Source organism: Tribolium madens, unplaced genomic scaffold, assembly GCF_015345945.1.
Source record: "Tribolium madens isolate multiple individuals breed KSU strain unplaced genomic scaffold, Tmad_KSU_1.1 Scaffold_1;HRSCAF=32;Tcas5.2_LG8, whole genome shotgun sequence".
Lineage (NCBI taxonomy): Eukaryota > Metazoa > Arthropoda > Insecta > Coleoptera > Tenebrionidae > Tribolium > Tribolium madens.
This window is the reverse complement of record NW_025400984.1, coordinates 10,094,965-10,102,155: the sequence shown is the minus strand read 5'-3', so window position 1 is coordinate 10,102,155 and position 7,191 is coordinate 10,094,965.

Here is a 7,191-nt window from a genome sequence, read left to right as displayed (position 1 = left end):
TAAGTCCGGGAGAGATGGCCCCCATTTTTTACAGGCTAAATTTAAAAGTCCATTTCTTGAGACTTGTTGAGTGTGTAATTTTGCAATGGTACAGTACCATATCTCGTTGGGTTGGTACCGTGTTGAAGTCGTCCCCTGCGTAAAATTTAGTATTTGGTGGTAATAAAACGGCCATTAAACGGCGATGTCTTTGAATAAAATATGACCTATTAAACCCGTGAACAATTTTAATATGGCCGAAATGATTTACAAAGTAACGCTTTTGACGACTGCTTTTACGATATTTACGTAAATAATTACGGTATAAACGTCCACATACTACTGGTATTTAAATAACAACTCCATAATTTATTGCATCTGCATCCTATTAACATTTTCGAATCGCTGTGGCGTGCAAGTAGCTCGATTTATCATCGAAACAATTAAATTGCGACGTTGATTCGGAATGCTGCAAAAGGGCAAATGCCACTTTTTCAAGCTAATCACATATTTCTCTCTTGCATAGTTGTGATCGAAGTAGGCGGGTGGACAATAGGCCGATGGGGTGTGACGGTCACGACATCTCGCGGAAGAAAGAGCGATCGGCAGTCGTGACAAATGTCAATGCTTTATTGTCACCTCCTAAAACCAATCCCTAAAAACATACAATGCACTGAAAAATATTCACACGAGCTTTTCCGATTTGGAAAATTTGGGTTCGTCGTCTGTGTTGAAATCACCGAAAAATCGGCTTGAATCTAAAATTTAATGTGTTAAGTTCTATGGTAAAAAAAGATAATTTTTTGTGTTTTTGTTGTTTTCAGCACAAATTGTTAAATCTCTAAAAAGTGAAACCTGAAAATTTTACAATGTAGTACTTATGTTTTATTTTTATTTCATTTTTGTGCAAGTTTTAATTTAAAAGGCCTAAAATTTTAACAATGTGCTAAGAGACGAATTCACCATCCTGAAAAACGTCTGAAATAGTCTCTACAATTAATTCAGAATCAGCAAATACTCGAGCTTTTTTGGATTTTCATAATTTGGGTTCGTCGCCTGTGTTGAAATCACCACGAAATCAGCTCCGAAAGCTCAAATAAACCCAAAAATTTCAATAATCTAATGTTTTAAATAACAGAAAAACCGTAGCTTTTGTTTTGTTTGACTTTCGGCCAAAGTGACTGGAGACTTTCATGAAAAACAAGCGACAAACCCAAAACCTGAAAAGTCAATTTATTTAGATACGAAAATTAAGTGTTATTTGTAATATCATTAATTTAGATAATTCGTTGTTCCCTAATTTGATTTCTTTTTCAGAAAACTGTTAAATCACTCAAAAACGATGTCTGAATTCTGAAAATGTTACATGCGAGTGTTTATATTTGCACAAGACAATTTTTCTTTATCTACTTTGTTTTTGCGCAAGTTTTATTGTAAAAAAACTGGAGATTTTAATGTTGTGCTAAGCGACGAACCCACCGTTTTGAAAAATTTGCTATAATTAATTCAGAATTTTTTATTTGGCCAAATTTTTATCGGAAAGATAAATAAAAAATTTCTGTTGTCGTTATTTTTAAAAACATTTGTTTTATTTTATTTTTGTGTAAGTTTTTATGTAAAAAGTCAGAGACTTCAACAATGCGCTAAACGACGAACTCCCCATCTTAAAAAATCCACTATAATTAATTTAAAATTCTTATTTTTGGCTGTATTTTTTCTGAATGCACTGAAAATTATTTACACAATTAACCAGTACTTAAGCTTTTTCCGATTTTTAAGATTTAGGTTTGTTGCCTGTGTTGAAATCACCGAAAAATCGGCTCGAACCAACCAAAAAATTAAAAAAATTTGATGTTTTAGGTAAATGAAAAAAAGACTCTGGGTCTAAGCTTTAAAAAGTTCTGTAAAAAAGAAGATAATTTTCTGTTCCTTAAGCTTTTAGCACTTATTTAGAAAATTGTTACATCTCTCAAAAGTGATGCTTCGAAATTTTACAATCTAGTGCTCATGTTTTATTTTTATTTTATTTTTGTGCATGATTTTAACGATGTGATAAGCGACGAATTCACCATCCTGAAAAATGTCTGAAATATTCTCTACAATTAATTCAGAATCTTTATTTTTGCTCAAATTTTCTTTACAATTAGAAATCTTTTATTATTGTATTCAATGTTCACACAATTTTCATAATTTGGGTGTGTCGCCTGTGTTGAAATCACCACAAAATCAGCTTCGAAGCTCAAATATCGCCAAAAAATTTAAATAGTTTAAAGTTTTAAATAACAGAAAAACTGTAGCTTTTGTTTTGTTTGACTTCAGCTAAAGTGACTGGAGACTTTCATGAAAAACAAGCGACAAACCCAAAACCTGAAAAGTCAATTTATCTAGATAGATAGATTCTTTACAAAAATTAACTGTCATTTGTAATAACATTAATTTAGATAATTTGTTGTTCCCTAATTTGTTTTCTTTTTCAGAAATCACTCGAAAATGATGCCTGAATTCTGAAAATCTTAGGTACATTCTAGTGTTTATGTTTTATACAAAGCACTTTTTCACCACCATCCTGAAAAATTTACTAAAATTAATACAGAATTTTTTTTGGCGGAATTTTCACCGAAATGATCTTCTGTTGTCGTTATTTTTAAAAATATTTTTTTATTTTGTTTTTGTGCAAGTCTTTATGTAAAAGTCAGAGACTTCATCGATGCGCTAAGCGACGAACTCAATAAAATTCATCAAAATTTTTATTTTGGCTGTATTTTCTTCAATGTACTCATTTACACAATTAATAGTTAAGCTTTTTCCGATTTTGAAAATTTGGGTTTGTCGCCTGTATTAAAATCACCGAAAAATCAGCCCTGAAAGATCGGATCAACCTAAAATTTTTATTAATTTGATGTTTTACATAAAAAATACCGTCGTTTGTGTTTTGTTTCACTTTTGATCTAAATAATTGAAGAGTTTCATGAAAAACAAGTGACATACCTGAAACCTGAAAAATTACTCTATTTAGAGTCATTCTTTACAATTAAGTTTTATTTGTGATATTAATAATTTAAGTAATTTTTTGGTCTTCACTTGAAATGACTGAAAAATTTGTGTTCTTTACTAAAAAATTTTTTCTTTCTCTCATTTTTGTGTTAGTATTAATGTAAAAAAGACGGAGACTTTAACGATGGGCTAAGCACCAAATCCACCTCTCTGAAAATTTTCAGTAATTAATTTAACCGTACTTTTCCTGAAATAATAATATATTTCCGAATGTCAATCGCTTAAAAAGCCTTTTTGTATTTAATTTTTGTGCAAGTTTTGATGTAAAAAATCGGAGACTTGAACGATGCGCTAAGCGACGAACCCACCCCAGAAAATCTTCTATAATTAATTCAGAATCCTTCTTTTTGACTGCATTTTCACTGGAATAGTAATTAGAAATCTCCCATTGTCGTTTGACATGGGCGGACGTTGGCAATACTTAAACATTGGCTACGGTCAGCGGTCGAGGAATTTTAAGTTGTTTTTGACACATTTCAGTCCAGTAGCCAGTCCCAAACAACAATATTCTGTTTCTTTGACAGAAAATGAGAAGCAGGTAGTCATTTAGAGACATGAATGATCTCGGCTATTGTCGGAACGTCGCTTTCTCAAAACATTTCGCGGCACTTCTCGTGTCCCATTAAACTAACCCATTGTGGGCTCTATTTTCATTTCTAAACCAACAATTTTGCATGGTACGTGCTTAAGGGTGTTTTCTTATTAAAAATTCGGGGGTTTAGTGACCCCCAAGTGAAACTCCGGTAGTGATTTAGAGGATGTCGTATATCATTTGTGGTGAGCTTTTACATTTGTCAAGCTTTCTTTTCAGAAATTGTTTTGACCGAATTGAGGCCACAACTATTGTGGTTTTGTGCGAGGAAGCCACTTTATGGCTTCACTGAAATTATTAAAAGTTTGGGTTCGTCGCTTGTCGTTGAAGTCACTCCAATTTCAGCTAAACGCCGAGCTTTGGAGGTTAATTGACACCACAATTGCGTAAATATGGTTCATTTGTGCTTCAAACACCTGAAAAATGTGCGAAAAAGTGTCAAAATTTCAGTATTTTGTCGGAAACGTTGGAGACTTCAATGCGTTTTTTCCAATAAGCGACGAACCTTTCCTGAAATTTAATTTTCTCGTCTAGTTTGGCAATTATTTTAACTATCGGTTTGCTACTCTGTTGCTATTTCCGTCGGTTAATAACACGGTAGCCGTAAAGTCGCCGTTTCCGCCCGCCTAATTTATTGTATATTTTTTTGTTTCTCGCACGTCAAACATGAAAAATCTTATTTTGGTCACGCCCATGTAATAATGAGCCTTTTACCGTATTCGGATGCTCGCGATTGTGTAATTTTCGAGTGCTCACCTCGAGTCTCGCTTTCCCAATTCTACTGAAAATTAGAGAGGCGGCCGTGGTAGTTAAAATTAATAGTTCCACAATAAAGTTTTACTATTTCGAATTGAAACAAAGCGACTCGTAGGCGGCTTGTTCCAAGCCATAAAACGATAAACTTTATTTCGTGGGGTTTATGGAGGTTTCAGGAAAGTTTGGTGATTTTTTCAGGTTTTAACGAGATGGCACTGTCGTCCATTTTGTAAATTAATTAAGGAGTTTTTGCTACGTCACTCTTTGATATATCAATTAAGTCGTGCCTACCGCATTGACTTCATTAAGTGTTTAAATCAGAGTCACTTGATTAATACGGTCTACTGAAATTAATTAAAGTCAGCTAACTAGATTCGTCCACCCTACATTGAATTGACCAAAATAATTAAGATTTTTAATAGGTTTATTAATGAGATAATCAATAAGGTAATCAAGTAGTCTCGAACATTCTGAGTTAATTTGTTTGAAAACTCTTCATTATCGAAGCCGTGACTTGACGATTCTCGAATTAAGGTGCCTTCACATTCTGACGCTTTTATAATCGATATTTTCAGCACTAACGTCTTATTTTCACACAAAATAAACACAGTCGAGGTGAAAATAGCAGTTTCCAGAGCTGAAAATTGGGTTTTGGGTGAGTTTCATGGCGCAGTTTTGACCTGAAAAAAGTGTGAAACTGCTTTAGAGGGCTTAACGTCTTGATTGAACACAATCTTTAATTTAGGTTTTAAGTAGCCAATTTACGCTGTTGTTAAGTGAATAATAATTAGAGGTATTATGTGGGGTTTCAAAGACCCACAAGCGAGATGGTATCAGGGGCGGACTAAAAAATAAAATAAAAAAGTAAATAAATTATAAAAAAGTAAAAGTAAGTAAAAAAAATGACAAAAAATCATAAAAAAATAGAAGAGATTGATTAGAAAAAAACACCAAATTTTCAAAAAAATTTAAAAATCTTAAAAACGGCTGAAGTTTTTATTTAAATCAACACATTTCTTGTATAACCGAAAGCGCTACCATATTGAAAATACTACTTTTATGACTAAACGTCTCAAGTAAAGTTTTTTTTCACTCATGGAGTAGAAATTTTATTTTTACGCTTAAGCGTTTTTACTTTTATCGTAACATTTTAACTTGATTATTTTGTTCATTTACTTGCTAATTAAAATGTTGCTTTTTACTCTTTATGTGTATATGGCTTAGCTTAATTATTATATTATAAATAAACGTTCAGCTTCGCCACATAAGCTATCACTTTTACGCCTAATAACATAATATACTATTTACAGAATGTGTTGTTAAAGTCTCTAAAATTAATGCTGAAAAGAATAAAATTTTACAGAAAATTTGTGATTTCATAAAAATTTCAGACAATTTTACTGAAAACGCTTCATTTACTTGAGTCTTGCCTGAAAAATTAAGGTTTCAATGCGCTAAATGTTTAGCTTGCTACAAAAACTGTCATTTTTACTCCTAATAAGATAATATACTATTTTAGATAAATGTTATTGTCAGAGTTCAATACTTTTTAATTTGTGGATACAACTGCAAGAAATTTACTTAAAGTCTGAAATAGTATTAACGTTGGAAATTATAATTTATAGTGCATTTTTCAGCATAAATTTTCAGAAAAAACAATAATCGCCAAAACTTGAAACATAGAAAGCTCACAATAAACAGTTTTTGATGTTTTCGGTGTAAATGTGACACAAATTAACTTTTTCTCAAAAAAAATAAAGGCAGTTTTTAAATTTCAGAAAATAAACATTATGGAAATGACCAATTTTCTTGAAAATAGTGATGCTCTTTTTGCAATAATATATTAAAAAAAAATTCGAGCAGCAATTTCACCGGTTTATAATTAATTAAAAAACTTGTTTTATGTAAAAAATTTGGAGACTTCAACAACAAGCGACGAACCCAAAATTTTGTAATCTTTAAAAACTACTGAAAACGCTTCAATTACTTGAATTTTGCCTGAAATATTTGAGATTTTAATGAGTCAATAAGCCACGAACCTTCAATTTTTATTTTATTTCCAACATTAGGTATTATTTTTTATTGTTGGCAATTTTAATTGAAGGTAAAATAAAATCAATTTTGTAAAAAAAATTAAGCAAGTAATTAATTTTTGAATAAATTTAAAAGAAAATGTTGGAGAGTTCAATACTTTTTAATTTGTGYATACAATTGCAAAAAATTTACTACAAGTTTGAAATAGTCGTTTTTTCTAATATTATAATTTATAGTTTGAAAATGACATCAAAAGGTTTGTAAGAGAAGAACTTGCAAACACAAAATAAATCATTTTTGAAAATTTTTACTAAAGTGAAAAATGTGAATTATTTCGCTTATTATCGAGTTCAATGCTGGAGACTTTAATGAGACGTTAGACGCCGAACRCTGAATTCCTGAAAAAATAGTAAAAAACTTGTGTTAGCCATTGAGGCTTCATTTCATTGTTGTGTCCTTTGTGTTGTAAAATTTCATAAATCGGTCGATGGTGTCCATGATGAAACAGTGTAAAGTCTCTATAAATTAACGCTGAAAATAATAAAACTTTACAAAAAATTTGTGGTTTGATTAAAATTTCAGATACTTTTACTGTAAACGCTTCAATTACTTGAGTTTTGCCTTAAAGATTTGAGATTTCAATGAGTCGGTGAGCGACGAACCCACAATTTTTATTTTATTTCCAGCATTAGGTATTATTTTTTTATTGTTGGCAATTTTAATTGAAGGTAAAATAAAATTAATTTTGTAAAAAAATTAAACAAGTAATTAATTTT